This window comes from Zootoca vivipara, chromosome Z (genome assembly GCF_963506605.1).
Source record: "Zootoca vivipara chromosome Z, rZooViv1.1, whole genome shotgun sequence".
NCBI lineage: Eukaryota > Metazoa > Chordata > Lepidosauria > Squamata > Lacertidae > Zootoca > Zootoca vivipara.
This window is the reverse complement of record NC_083294.1, coordinates 33,527,444-33,543,590: the sequence shown is the minus strand read 5'-3', so window position 1 is coordinate 33,543,590 and position 16,147 is coordinate 33,527,444.

Here is a 16,147-nt window from a genome sequence, read left to right as displayed (position 1 = left end):
TGAGTTGAGACAAGGCAGCAACAAAGTTGGGGGAATTCCAGGTTGGCAGCAGACCTGCAGCTGCCTACACATCTGCATAGCCACTGCCACAAATCTGGAGCTCCCCTGATCTCATCTCTGCTCTATACCAACCAATCCCCATCCTGGGAAGTAATAGAACCATTTTTGGAGGGTGCCTCTGCTCCTGCTCTACCATTCCACCCAACACTCTCACTGCTGATTTCTTGCAAATTTATTCCAAAAAGGGACAAAACTGTGTTATCGTGTCCTCCCTCAAAGAGGGCACATGTTGCGGTGAGACCTGGCAACCAAACCCTTGTGTTGTGGGTGGGTACGATTGGATAGGCCACAACACCCGATTGGTAGGTCCCTTGATGCTGGGTTTAATCTGACCAATGAGATGCTAGCCAAATGAACCAAGGGACCTATATATGCCAATGCACGTGACCCTGAGCTTTCTCTGTTGGTCAGTGAATCAGAACATCAGCATCGTGTCCGCTGCGAGCCGAAAGAGAGACCATTCTACCTACGACGATTACGGTGATCTGTTTTCGTTATTTCTCAACCTTCCCTATTTTCCCTTTTATTCCTTTAATTCATCGTCCCGTTGATCCCCTTCCCACCTACCTCCCCTTCCCACCACATTTGAGGGGCTTTGGCCGCTTGAGCTCTCGGAGCTCACCACTGCCGTGCGTGCTGGAAGGCTGTGCACAGCAGCTCGCTTTCCACGGCTGTGATTATAGTGTCAGGGCTTTTAAAATAGCGGAGAGTCCCCTCTCGCACTGACTGCTTTGAATTTGGTTTCCGGGGTCTGTGGGGGGATTTTGCCAGCCTTTGGGATACCCCCTCCCCCGATTGGTTCCAACGAGACCGCCATTGTACCTCTTTTTCAAGAGGAAATTGCTGGTCGCGTTTTAGTGGGGGCGCCATCTTGTTTTGGTGGGAGCGCCATTTTAGTTGTGCAGTGCAATTGAATTTATTTTGCCAATTTTAATTACTTTTGAATCGTGATGCCTGTTAAACACAATCTGAGTCCGGCACTTCCTTCCAAAAGGGTAATCAGAGGCCCGTCTCAGGCCTTGCGCTCAGCACCTTCTCCAGCATTGCCCCAGCATACGCTGGATCACTTGTGTACAATTGTGGCTGATCTAGGATCAGATCCTGTGGCCCTGGCCAGATTTAATACGGAAATGGAGTCCCTTGCTCAGCACGGCGCAAGGCAGCCTATTTCTCAGCCTGGCCCTTCCACATCTTCTACTGCTTTTGAGGCTAATGGCCCTTCGTATACTAGTGAAGGAAGTGAGGCCTTTGATTCTTCGGGTGCTTTATTTTCTAGTTCCAGCAGTCCATGATCCCTATTCCAGCTAGTCCCAGAGATCAGCCTAGGAGTATGGGTGTCATGATGCAGCGAGTTTCCAGCCTGGCCTGCCCCCTTGCAGTCTGCACCCCGAGGCCTGGGAGTTCAATGGCCCACCCTGTGCAGCATGCGGGGGGGGGGGGAGTCTTCTTCCTGGCCTAGTTCCTTGCATGCTTTTGCTTCTGCTTCCCTACAGGTACGCCTTGATCCTTCAAGGGAGGTATTCCACACCCAGTCATCAGAGGAGGATCTTCCAGTGCCCGGAGTCTGGATTTGGACGTAGGCTCAGGCTTCCCGATCATGAGAGACTGTCCTGGATATCCAGACTAGGAATGCGTTGGGAGGAGCTTCTTCCAATTGTGCGGGCGAAGGTGTCCGCGGAAGGCACACCTACAGTGATGGTGGTGCAGCTGAGCGAGAACAGCCTGCCAGAAGCTCCCAGCTTGAGCCTGCGGAACCGCATGCAGGAGCACTTGGAAGAGTTGAAGGCAGCTCTTCCTGGACTCAAAATATTCTGGTCACAACTGCTGCCATGATGCAAATGGAGAGGAAGTCATTGCCCAGCTGCCACCAAGAGGGCCAGGAGGCATGTCCAGAGCACTGTGGCCAGGAAGGTTCCGGCCTTGGGCGGGATGGTGATCCATCACCCGGGCATTACCTCTCACAATACATTCCTTTACAGGCTTGATGGGGTTCATCTGTCTTTGACTGGGAATGATTTGTGGCTGACCTCCATGTCAGCGGGGTTAAGGGATTGGTTACAGGTGTGAGTGGTTGGCAATGAGCCCGGGGCTCTCATGGCGAATAGGCTCTGGTTCAGGTGATAGGGATGGGGATGGGGAAATGGTCTCGCCATCCCTATGTGAAGGGTATTCCGTTAAAGGAATCCAGGGACTCAATGGTTTGGTCAACCCTGAGAGGGGTTGTGCCCGTGCCTGAGTCCAGGGGGTGGTGGACATAGCATGTACCCAGCTTTCCACGTTTCCAGGTGTTCACCCTAGGCTGACCTTTGGTAGAGCCCTGGGTCAGCGCTATCTGCAATGGTGCAGGGAGCTAGTCAAACTAGAGCCTATGCAACCACTCATTTGCTGTAATCAATAAAGTTGTGGCCTAAATTCTTCCAATAAGCAAACCAAACCAAAAATTTGAGTCTTGTGTGAATTTATTTAAGGGGGAGGTTCAAAGGTCTGAACACGCAAATACGGTAGGTGAACACATGAAGAAATGAAAGATTTAAAAAAACAGACTAATTCTCCCATCAGTTTTCTAGAGAATGGATTCTCTATTTTGGACCACAATTTGCAGCATGATACAAACTGCAGAATCATAGAATTGGAAGAGATCCTACTCCAACCCACTGTAATGCAGGAATCTCAATGGTAGCATCCATGACAGATGGCCATCCAACCTCTGCTTAAAAACCTCAATTGAAGGAGAGGCCACCACCTTCTGATTGAGTCCGATCCACTGTCAAACAGCTCTCACCATCAGAAAATTATTCCTGGGGTTTAGCCAGAATATCCTTCTTTATAACCTGAAGCCATTGGTTTGATTCCTACCCTGTGAAGCCAGGAGTCTCATTTGTTGTAAGCCAACTTCTTATGTGGTAAGGGCTGGACATGTGCCTAGGTTTCCCCGCCCCACCCCACCCCAGCCCTCTTGGTATCACTATGCAGCTAGAAAGCAAGAAAGCAAGAAAGCAAGAAAGCAAGAAAGCAAGAAAGCAAGAAAGAAAGCAAGAAAGAAAGCAAGAAAGAAAGCAAGAAAGAAAGAAAGAAAGAAAGAAAGAAAGAAAGAAAGAAAGAAAGAAAGAAAGAAAGAAAGAAACACTAAAGAACTTCTTCCCATTCATCCCTTAATTAAACTGCAGTAGCACATATGTAAATGTGACAGAGTGAAAGGAGTTTGGTAAATTATTAAGACAAGCATATTTTCAGCTCTGGTAATTGGGATACATGTTTCGTTAATAATGATCTAATTGCCATAAAGTCAACAAATGATGCCCAAGTACTACTTTTGTTTGCTTTGCTTTTCTGTTTTATGGGGTTTAATTATTAAGATCACTGGCTGTTATCAGGATTGCCCTCCATGTGCAAGGAATTTCAGCGACACACTTTTGTTTGTTGGGTCATTCATAGACATTGCAGTTCTCTGTGGAAGCCCGAACTCCACCCAGCAGAGATTAACACACAGTTACTTTCAGATGTAGTTGCAAGCCTGGGAAGCATCTGAACTAGGTCCAAGGATATAGCACTAACAGGGAACTCCTATGTGTAGCAAGCCAACCAGCATTCATTAGGGCAGGGCTGAGGAACATTCTTCACAAATAAGTTAACTGAATTAGATTTCTAGGAATTGCAACTACTTTCCCAAGTTCATACAAAAGCACATTATGAATACTTTGTTCCCATTGGAACCTGGGTCATATAGCTCCCCCATGTGCATCATCAAGGGAACACATTCTGACTCCCTAGGTCCTGTTTTGGCTCCAGTCTCAGGCACAGAATGAGCAGGAGGTAAGTGAGCTGAGTTCAGAGCTGCTACAGTGTCAGCTGAAGAGCTGGATTTGGTTCCTGCTACAGAACCTCAAACTTGCAGTCAGAAATATGTGGAATCCAAGTCAGGACCATTTTGTAGGCCTTCCCAAGCCTAGTTCATGTGTTGAGACAAATAGCTTCTGTGCTACTGCAGTTGGCATGTGAGTCACCACCAAAAGGAGGCAAAGCACTTGCTCACAGACTAGGAATTTAGTCTTTTAAGGCAGGGGTGGGGAACCTATGGCTCTCCATCCACTCCCAGACTACTGCACCCATGATCATTTCCCATTGGCCACACTGGTTGGGGGCTGATGGGAGTTGCAGTCCAATAGCATATGGAAAGCCACAGGCCCCATCCTGATTTTACACATTCACACTCATCATCATCATCATCATCATCATCACCATCATTTTTTTATGCCCATCTGGCTGGGTTTCCCCAGCCACTCTGGATGGCTTCCAACAAAAGATTACATTAAAACAACAGTCATTAAAAACTTCCCTAAACAGGGCTGAAGAAGTGCAAGCTGGATTTCGAAAGGGCAGAGGAACCAGAGACCAAATAGCAAACATGTGCTGGATTATGGAGAAAGCTAGAGAGTTTCTCAGAAAAACTCTCAGAAAAACTAAACGACTAAAAACCCAGAAAAACGTCTACTTCTGCTTCATTGACTATGCAAAAGCCTTTGACTGTGTCGACCACAGCAAACTATGGCAAGTTCTTAAAGAAATGGGAGTGCCTGATCACCTCATCTGTCTCCTGAGAAATCTCTATGTGGGACAAGAAGCTACAGTTAGAACTGGATATGGAACAACTGATTGGTTCAAAATTGGGAAAGGAGTACGACAAGGTTGTATATTGTCTCCCTGCTTATTTAACTTGTATGCAGAATTCATCATGCGAAAGGCTGGACTAGATGAATCCCAAGCCGGAATTAAGATTGCCGGAAGAAATATCAACAACATCAGATATGCAGATGACACAACCTTGATGGCAGAAAGCGAGGAGGAATTAAAGAACCTTTTAATGAGGGTGAAAGAGGAGAGTGCAAAATATGGTCTGAAGCTCAACATCAAAAAAACCAAGATCATGGCCACTGGTCCCATCACCTCCTGGCAAATAGAAGGGGAAGAAATGGAGGCAGTGAGAGATTTTACTTTCTTGGGCTCCTTGATCACTGCAGAAGGTGACAGCAGTCACGAAATTAAAAGACGCCTGCTTCTTGGGAGGAAAGCAATGACAAACCTAGACAGCATCTTAAAAAGCAGAGACATCACCTTGCCTACAAAGGTCCGTATAGTTAAAGCTATGGTTTTCCCAGTAGTGATGTATGGAAGTGAGAGCTGGACCATAAAGAAGGCTGATCGCCGAAGAATTGATGCTTTTGAATTATGGTGCTGGAGGAGACTCTTGAGAGTCCCATGGACTGCAAGAAGATCAAACCTATCCATTCTGAAGGAAATCAGCCCTGAGTGCTCCCTGGAAGGACAGATTGTGAAGCTGAGGCTCCAATACTTTGGCCACCTCATGAGAAGAGAAGACTCCCTGGAAAAGACCCTGATGCTGGGAAAGATTGAGGGCACTAGGAGAAGGGGACGACAGAGGACAAGATGGTTGGACAGTGTTCTCGAGGCTACGAACATGAGTTTGACCAAACTGCGGGAGGCAGTGCAGGACAGGAGTGCCTGGCGTGCTATGGTCCATGGGGTCACGAAGAGTCGGACACGACTAAACGACTAAACAACAACAACAAACAGGGCTGCCTTCAGATGTCTTCTAAATGTCAGGTAGTTGTTTATTTCTTTGACATCTGGTTGGAAGGCGTTCCACAGAGCGGGCGCCACTCACTTCAGGCAGGGGAGTGAAGCTTAGGAGACAGGGACCAAATGGATGGACTCTTAAAGCTTCAGCCCACATCCAGTCTCCGTTGCAGTATGCTACTCACTTGGAGCAAGCCATGGTGACACCTTGCCTCATGGGTATCTGCTGCAGATGGATCAGAACAGGTCTATTCAGCTTGGATGGTATACCAGATGACAGGCTGGCAACCCAGTCAACAGTACTTTAAACAGTTGTGCCATTTACTAACGTTGGTACTATGCATACATACTCAGAAGTCATTCCAATCAAGTTCAATGGTAAGTTTGTATTAGACTATAAGCTCTGTCCTTTAGCACAGTGCTACATTTTTGAAAGATATTCATTGGTATAGAATGGGCAGGGAGACAACAGCCGTTCTTACAAATGGCACCAATGTGGGGCTAATTATCATTGCTAATTACGATTAACAATGCCACTGATTTTGATAGCATGGCACGTATGCATAAAACATCTTTGCAAATATGCCCTTCGTTCTCAATACATAAAGCTTGATTGGGCAATTCATACTTGTCACTTTGTCCACTAATAACCAAGTCCCTGGATAAAAATGAAACAGAGGCTCGAAGGATCATGGATTCTGGAAGGAACAAAACCCTACAGAGTGGGGGGGGGGGGTGAAGAGAGGCTTCATGGAGTATTTCATAGTATTGGATATAGTTAAATGTCTTTTCAATGCTCTGAGAAAATCGACACCATCCATATTGCTATGAGAAAAGTTACATAAGGGCAGCACGTTTTTTAATGTATGCAAAGGCAAGGGCAGCAATACAAAATCCAAACTGTGTGAATTTGAATCTTCTCTCCCCCATACACACATTTGTCTCCCTTGCCTGTCACAGTCAAGTCCTATATTTTCAGGCAACTGTGTTTGTGCCCTGGATCAGTGTTTCTCAACCAGTGTGCCTCCAGATGTTTTGGGACTACAACTCCCATCATCCCTAGCTAGCAAGACCAGTGGTCAGGAATGATGGGAGTTGTAGTCCCAAAACATCTGGAGGCACACTGGTTGAGAAACACTGCCCTGGATGATGATGAAATACTTATCACATATCACTTATCACATAGACTTGCATACAATGCAGTGCTAAGTAAGCATCCCATCCATGCAAGAATTTCCACATGTGCAATAGGACTTTCTCCCCTCTCCTCCCCCTATGCAACCTCTAAAACTGTTCTGGGGGTTCTCACAGCCCTCCAGAGCAGATTTGGGAAGGATGTGGGGTGTGCATGGGAGGTAGAAGAGGAGGAAACTCCCATAACATAAGCAGAAATTATTGTGCTAGCAGGACACTTACTTAGTACTACATTGGATGCATGCCCAGCTCTTTGCAATCAGGTGCATTTTCAGCTTACTGGGTAGTTTTCTTGTTATGTAGAGTTGCCATATTCTGAAGAACTTCTACTGTTCCCTTAACAGCAGTTTAAGAGCATAAGAACAGCCTTCCGGATCAGGGCAGTAGCCCAACTAGTCCAGCATCCTGTTCTCACAGCAACCAACAAGATGCCCCAAAGTAAAGCCTGCAAGCAGGATCTGAGCAGGAGAGCCCTCTGGTGTTCACCATCATGCTGCCATCATGGCTAGTAGCCATTGATCACCTTCTCCTCCATGAATTTGTCCAGTAAATTTCACAGGAAGAAACACGAATTAAGTCTTTCCTTGGCATAAAGCTAAGTGATTTGAGGTGGGGGCAGGGGGGGAGAAGGAGCACATCCTAACTTTCCAAGAAGTTGCACATAACTTGCCCGCCTAGCCAACTTGGATGGAAAAGTGGAAAGAAATAAAAGCAGGTGAGGCAGAGAGGAGAGGGGGCAGAGGCAACAAAGTTACAAAAACACAATGGAAGAATAGCCAGGGAAACTCGATCTATGCCAGAGCAAAATGTTTTTGACAGGACAGCAACAGCCAGCAACACTCACACACTCTCTTTGCTGTGGGTCTGTGTGCCCCTGCATCCAACAACTCTTCCCCTCCCTCCCTCCTGTAAGCTAAAAAACATCCTGTTCATGCAAAACCCTTAATCCTAGCCTGGAACCCCTTTCAAGAAAGCAAATAAATAAGCAGCGTCTCTCATAAGTCTGTAATGCCAGTCATGTTTTCATGGGGGTTAAGTGAGTTGCCATGAACTTTGCAGCATGCTCTTAAAGACTTTTCCATCACCCCTCTTTTGCTAAAGGGGTTGTTGTTGTTTTGTTTTGTTTTGTTTTGTGTGATGCAGCTCTTCTTGAATGAGAACAGGGAATAGGGCAATGAGGTATGAAGGAACACCCTAAAAATTGAAAAGGGTGTGTATGGAGAGAGGACTTGCAGTGCTGAGTGACAGGCATTTGTACCTGCAATCCTCGGGAAAGCAGGCCCCTGCCCTTCTCCTCGCATGTGGAAAAGTGTCTCTGCTGCTGACTGTGGGATTCTAATGATTAGTATTTCCTGTTTTGGCCATTGCCTACAATGCTAGGAAAGCAATGGTGGAGTACCATAGAGATGAGAAGAGCGGAAAGGCATGCAGAATGGCGGGGAAAGCAAGCTTGGCTGCTCTAGGCATCCTTGAGTAGGAGAAGAGTGGCAGGTCAGTCTGTGATGAAGGATGTGGGGGGACAGGAAGAAGAAGAAGAAGAAGAAGAAGAAGAAGAAGAAGAAGAAGAAGAAGAAGAAGAAGAAGAAGAAGAAGAAGAAGAAGAAGAAGAAGAAGAAGAGATGATTAGGCGGTTCACAAACAAAAGCCAACAGCAAAATAAAAAGAATAAAACTATTATAAAAACTATTAAAATATGTATTAAAACAGCTATATTAAAAACAGCATAAGAGTTAATAATAATAATAACAACAACAACAACAACCACAGCGGGAAATGTCAGGAGATCAGGGAAATGCCTGTCTAAACAGGTGTGTCTTCAAGAGCCAGTGGAATGCCAGTACTGATGGGGCATCCCAAATTCCAGTTGGTCTTCAAAGGCCATTGAACTAGATGCTACATATGTGAGCTAAATATGTGTTGGCTCTTCCTCTCCCCACTGGAACATCTGGCAAAACTTTTCATGATGCTCCCTCACACAACATTTTAAGCTACTGCTGGTAAGTGGGGAAACCTAGAATTCTGTGAGAACAGGATGAGTCAGTTATAAGAATTGCTATTGAAGTGGAAACTAGGTGAATGGCTACCATTTGGAGTGACAGTAGCATATTGTCAAGTGCAGCATGGCACTTGACATTTACATCACTGTTAAAGGTTGAAAAAGAACTACAGGGTATTCCAGCTGGAAGTTTGCTAGAGACACCCATTATTTACTTAGTCTCAGAGGCCAAGTGACCCTGCATGAACAATCTGGGGGACATGAAGTCCATCAGACGGGCTGATTTTTCAGTATAGGTTGCTCAGTGAAGGGGAAGGCTATATGAACCTCTTCCTATGTTTCCAAACTTCTAGCAGCCTACCTGCATCCAAGTATTTTTCAACTCTGAGCAATGGAGACCCACCTACCTGCTTTCTTGCCTGCATCCAGTCCAGGGAATGGAAGCAGCTTCCTCCTTCTTTGTATCCTTAATCTCAATGTTGCCTTCATAGAACTCAGCAAGGAAGAGGATGGGAACAAACCTAGAATTAGTTGGCTTTGTCTGGCATTAACTGTGGCTCCATCTACAATTGGCCTTGCTGCCTTCCACCTCACCAGTCCCAGTAACCACCAGCCACCACTGACTCTTGGCCTAACTGAGCAGCTAATACATGTTTAGCATAATATCTAGCTTGCTCATGATTTGATTCTGCATTTTGTTATATGGGATTGTCATTGAGCCAATGGTTAGAAGTCCAGTTGGGACATGAGTTAAACATTAATTTTAATATTTTGAGTTCTCAAGAAAACAGCAGTTTGGAGCCAATAGAGAAAGACCATGAACTCCAACTTGGAAAGTCCCATATATATCTGTACAGTTTGAATGTCCCATGCATGGGTATTTTTAGAAGAGTCTCTTTAATAGACAATAATCAGAAAATGCTTTTATTTCTAGCAATTTTTTTCCTAGCGTAAAATCATAAACTGTATTCTTCTCAAGCCATCTATATACAACAGTGGAAGCACTGTCCCAAAACATGGTGCTATAAAACCTATTGATGTGCACAAATGTTCTCATACCACTATTATTTGACCAGTTGATGCTAGAGAGAATCTAGATATGATTTCCAGGTCTTCCATGGCAAGACCAATATAAGTAGTTCTACTTCTTGTCTCTCATATTGACCTCCCTCTCTCAATTAGCATTTATCAATACCTAACAGCCGTCTTCCTTATAGCTACAGGTTCTTTTTTCATCCAGGAATATAAAGATCACAGAAGGAAGCATGCAGTTTGAAGATGAAATTTTTCTGCATACTAGGGCAACAGCCTGTCATCTGGTATGACATCCAAGCATAATGTATTGAGAGGCTACAATGTGTTCTCTTCTGATGCATGGTGAGATACCATATGTGCCAAGTACAGATGGGAATGTATAGTGTCCAACATGCTACAGTCTGAAATCTGAAGAGTAAATGTTTCCCAATCACAGTGAACTGAAGTAGCACAGTTCAAGAAATACAGTGTAACATTCTGTTCTGGTTCTAAGGAATTTATGGTGTCCAATTAATTTCTGTCAGAGTTCAGATAAAGAAATATGAGCACACAATTAAACTTAAGTCCTTGCAAATTAACATGACACAATTTGCAAGTGAAAAGTTTACAATAATACATACTTACTAATGTCAGATTCTCCAAAAGTATACAAGCAGAGAGGCATGGGAAGCTGGCTTATCCTGACTATTGGTCTATCCTTCTCTAACTGGCAGCGGCTCAAAACTAACCTCACAAGCCCTGGGGTTTGAACCAGGAAACCCAACAAAAGGCTGCATCCTTGCCTTCTGTGGTAGGTGGGACAGTGAGAGAATGGCTGTGTGCAACATCAGTGTGTTATTGGCAAATAATACACGTAAACTTTTAGTTTGGCCATTCCTAGTACTTAGGAATAAATAGATATTGGCCTTAATATTTTGTCTGATCAAAAGAACAGTACTTTCTTCCTGCTGTACTTAGGCATCTTCAAAATAGATGGAATGCATCACCAAAAGAAGACAAAAGAGAACAGGTTTCCAAAAGATTTGCATGTGCCAATTTGCATGTGTAGATGAATTTTTTGAAATAATTATTATAATGTAAATAAAAATATAATACATAACACTAATGGGGGGGAGGGGAACATGACTAGGTGACCTGTGTGTGCAGCAGTCCAGGTGCTAACTATGGATAGACAACATCAGTGCCTCTGCTCTCCATTCTTACAGGAAAGTCATAGCTCAGTGGTAGAGCATCCTGCTTTCCATGCACAAGGTCCTGGATTCAATCCCCAGCATCTCCAGGTATGCTGGGAAAGGCCTCTACTGGATACCCTAGCAAGCTGCTGCTAGTCTGTGTACTGAGTGAGCCGAATGGACCATTTGGTCTGGCTCAGTATAAGGCATCTTTCTATGTTCTGGGTGGCTGTTCTTGAACCAGAATTCTTCAAGCAAAGAATTATCCTCTGTAATGTGGAACATGTGGAACATCTGATCAGGTTGAAGAAAAATGTGCACTCTGTAGGTTTGCCACCCACAGCCCAGGCACTACCCAAACATATTGCACCATCTCATAAGGATAATTGGAGGGCAGCCAACAACAGAGCATCATCAATAAATCGTTATGTTTTGGGAATTGGTGGCACTCCACTATACTTAGTATATACTTAGCACCTCTTCTAGTCTATAGCTTGTCAACCCTTTAGCTCTGAGGTGTAGACTGTTAGCCAAGACTGACTTTAATTTGGGGGGGTAGTCAATTGATCCATTCTTGCAGGATCCCACCAGAAATCAGCACCAATGCCAATGCTGCTTCTCCACCAGTGGCGGAGGCAGTAGAGTGGGTGGGGCACCCCCAGGGGCACGGCCTCAAAGTGGCTGCTTACCCAGCCTCATTAGAGGACATTATCTCAGTATAACTGACATCTTTCAACTACTTCCCAAAGTTTCTGTTTCTTCCTTATTCTGCAATTTTTTGTTTGTGTGGTCTTTCTGATTGATGGAAACTTAAACCCCAAACAGCTTTAATTAGGAGTTTACATATGCAATTTTTGCAGAGATTTTGAACCATTAGTGGAAGAGTTCTACCATAGAAAGCAGACAGAACACTGAGAATAACCTCATAATTTTGAAAGGCCGCAAGGTTTTTTTTAACCATTTCAGATTGTTTCCTATGTTTATATATAGATATATACACACAGTGTTGCATTTCTGCACATTATCCTAAAATAGGATAATCCTCATTATCCTAAAATAGTTTTATTAACATTTCCAACAAATCTATTGGATCACACACAAACATAAACAAACAGAAAAAGAGACTTTTTTTTAAAAAAAGAAGGTAATCAGTGTTATACACACTTCAGAACATGCAGCATAATAATTTGGATTATTGCTTGCAAGTCTGAGGATCTTTGAAAAGCTCAAAGGCACTGATGTGCCTCAGAAAACAACCCCCAGAGTTTGGTCAGGTTATTATTGCAATTACTTATTTCTGATCACCAGGGCACTTCAGACAGCTCAAGCAAAACTAGAAATCTGTTACACATTTCTATATGCTGGATACTTAATAACTCCTTTTGGTTTTGGTTTTTAAAGCAAACACCCAAGAGAACTGAATTGTGTGATTTACTAAATTGCAAAATTCATCTTTCCCCCCACACTCTTTAGTATCTCAGGTACAATCTTAAAACTTACTATAATTATTTTTTTAATATGTTTATGTCCTACTTTTCAAGTGGCCTCCATAATTAAACTCAGCAAGCCTACCCAGGCATGTAATCTGAGCATGCAATAATTTTAACGTGTTAGTTTAGTAAATATAATAGCTTTTAAATTACTGAGATTACACACACACACACACACACACACACACACACACACGTTTTAAATATTTGTTTTTATTGGTAGTTTTAAGTCATATTTTAGATTGTTTTTTGATAAAAGCCTGTAAGTAGTTCTTCAGCTATTTGGGACCTAAGTGATTTGCCTGGCAGCAGTGAAACACAGTTATAACTGCAAAATAAAACAAAAATCTAGGAAATGACAACTGAAACCATAAAACATAAAACTAGGAAATGACTCGTGAGTTCTTCCTAATGAAGGAGATGGGCTTCATGGTAGATCACATGCTTATCATGCAAAAGATCCAAGTTTCAAATCCTAGCATTTTCTGGTAGAGTAGGAATTGGGGTTAATGGGAGTTCAGACCAGAACATATGGAGGGCACTAGGTTGGCGAAGGCTGTTTGTTGCACCTACCTCAAGTGCCACCTTGCCAAAGCCTCCAGATGCAGGAATGAGGTCAGGTCTGTGAAAGTGGGAGAGAGTAAAAGGCAAATGTGTGTCTGGAAAGGAGAACTGCAGAAGGAAGCAGCAGCAGGCCTGAAAGATAGGAAACACCACTCTACCAATCAATCCATTCCCTTGACCCTGAGAGAGACTTCTTGAGTAAATAGCCTACCCACGAGTAAGGGGTGGGGCATGGTAAGGGTCCACTGAAGAGCAAGGAAATGTGCTTGGGTAACAACATATAATGGACCAGAAGTGGAGAACCTTTTTTCCGTTTGAGGTCCGCATTCCCCCTTGGACTATTTCCCAGGGACCACATACCAGTAGGTAATATGCCAGAAGTGGGTATGGTCAAACACACATCACTCCTCCATCAAGGCAGGATACTTCACACATTCCAACCAACTAACTACTCAAGAGTTAAGGTTGGCAGAGAGAATTCTCCTGGTAGTTCCACAATCTTTGGGAGTTCAAGGGTGGAAGTCTGGAAAAGGGTTTTTTTTTCTGCAGCAAGTCTTAAGCTGTGAAAGTCCCTCCCCACAGAGGTGTGTCTACCCCAGAAAGAGGAGGGAATCCATTAGGAAAGGAAAAGCAGTGGTTTTGGTGATGGGTAGGGTTTTGAAAACTAAATATGGTTGAGCTGCGATGTTCAAATGTAGTCTGTGGTTATCCTCAAACTAGGAAACTGAGCTAGGAAACTTTCTGCTCCAGTTTCCCCCATTCCAGATCTAAACTGCATCACTTGCTTTCTAGACAATTCTGCCCAGCACTTATTGAGTTCAAACAATTCATTGTGTAGGATTATATGCACTTGGGTTGGTACAACAGAAAACTACATGTTGTACTCTATGCAGTAATTTATAAAACTATTTTTTTAAAACGATGACCAGGTAAAGGACAAAGACAAGCTCCGCTTGAAAGAAGCTGACTTCTTTTATTTTTTCCTTAACCATCAGATCCTTACAGGCTTTCATATCAGAGCAAATACAAGCTTAAAAGGAGAGATGGAAACCTTGCATTGTCTGTTGGTGCACCATACAAGTGGTCCCAGATGTGCCACTACCAGTTCTGAGGAGTCCTGCAAGCAAGAAAAGAAAAGTCTCTTCTTTCGGCAATTCCTTCAGTATAACAGGTACTTAGGGGGTTATTTTATCCCTTCTTCTTCTTTAAAGCCACAAAGGGATTGTTCTCTGGGACATTTGTCCTGTTTAGTTTGTGCCAGCAGCATTAAAATAGGTGGCCATTGTACATTATTTTGCATTCGTTGGGACACATGCTTTTCTTGACACCACTGTGTCGTATTTAGTATGTTAACTGTTCTCTGACTTCCCGATAGAAGCATTATATTAAACATCAATCCAGGACTTCAGAATGGAAAAAAAGAATTGCTGGCCACTGTTTGCACACCACTTCAGCCAGTTAAAGCCTATTGCTTCTCCAGATTTAGTGATTGCCACATACTCAGAGCCTGAACCCTAAAAGTCTCATTTCTGTACTTGACTGTTGTGCTTTAGATGTCCTGAAAATGGGAGTCCGTTTCTTCACATTGGGTTCAGTTGGCTCCCTCCTTCAGTTCACATTGGCTCACTTGACCTTCCTCCAAAGGAGCCCAAAGTTGCAAATATGCCCATATTAAAACAATATACAGTGGTACCTCGGTTTATGAACACAATTGGTTCTGGAAGTCTGTTCATAAACTGAAGCGTTCATAAACTGAAGCGAACTTTCCCATTGAAAGTAATGGAAAGTGGATTAATCCGTTCCAGACAGTCCGCGGAGTACTTAAACTGAAGCGTTCATAAACTGAAGCGAACTTTCCCATTGAAAGTAATGGAAAGTGGATTAATCCGTTCCAGACGGGTCCACGGAGTACTTAAACTGAAATGTTCATAAACTGAAGCATGGGTGTAATTGGTTCCGGAAGTCTGTTCATAAACTGATGCGTTCATAAACTGAAGCGAACTTTCCCATTGAAAGTAATGGAAAATGAATTAATCCGTTCCAGATGGGTCCGCGGTGTTCATAAACCGAAAATTCATAAACCGAGGTGTTCATAAACTGAGGTTCCACTGTACCTGTAATTAGAAAAAATATTTTAAAAAATGAAAACTGCAAAAAGCAATCACCTGCTCTCAAAGCTAATAATTTCTGAGTGGTCAGCCATCAAATACAAATTCTCCTAATAGTTAATAATAAGTGCAAATGATGCACTGGACAAGGGATAATGTTCCACAAACAGGGAACCACCAGCAAGAAGCCTCTGTATTGAGTTACCAACAACCAGGCAACTCCCAGTGGTGTCACCACAAACATTGCCTCCCCTGCTGATCATAGAAGCCCAAGATATTGGGGAACATTTGTTGTTGTTTTTAAGGTACTTGCAGGGGCGTAGGAAGGGGAAACGGAGGGGGAGGTCTGCCCCGGGTGCCACTCTGGGAGGGGTGACAAGATGGTCCCTGCCTCCCCCCAGCTGTAGACTGGCCGAGGGCATGCACAGTCTGTATGGGTGCCACTTGCGTGGTGTCCGTACATGCTGCCGCTCTTGCGCGCCATCCATATGGGCATCCATAGGGGCTGCCTCTCACACAGCAAACGTACGGGCTGCTGCATGTGTGCAGTCCGTGTGGGATGCCACTTGCATGGCAGCCTTTACGGTTGCTGTGCAAGTGGCAGCCTGTACAGCTGCCCCGTGCAAGCGGCACCCCTTAGGGACTGTGCATGTGAGGCATCCGGTACAGTCGCCGCACATGCGCAGTCCATATGGGATGCCGCTTGCACGGCATTCATACGGGCTGCTGCAAATGCGCACTCTGTACGGGGTGCCGCTCGCACAGCAGCCTGTATGGATGCCATGCAAGCAGCAGCCAGTACAGCCGCTGCCACGTGCAGCAGCCCATACAGATTGCACATGTGCAGCACTCCGTATGGAGTGTGCAGGTGTGGCATTCCATATGGAGTTCACATGCACGGGGTTGCTGCACATGCACAGTCCATACAGGCTG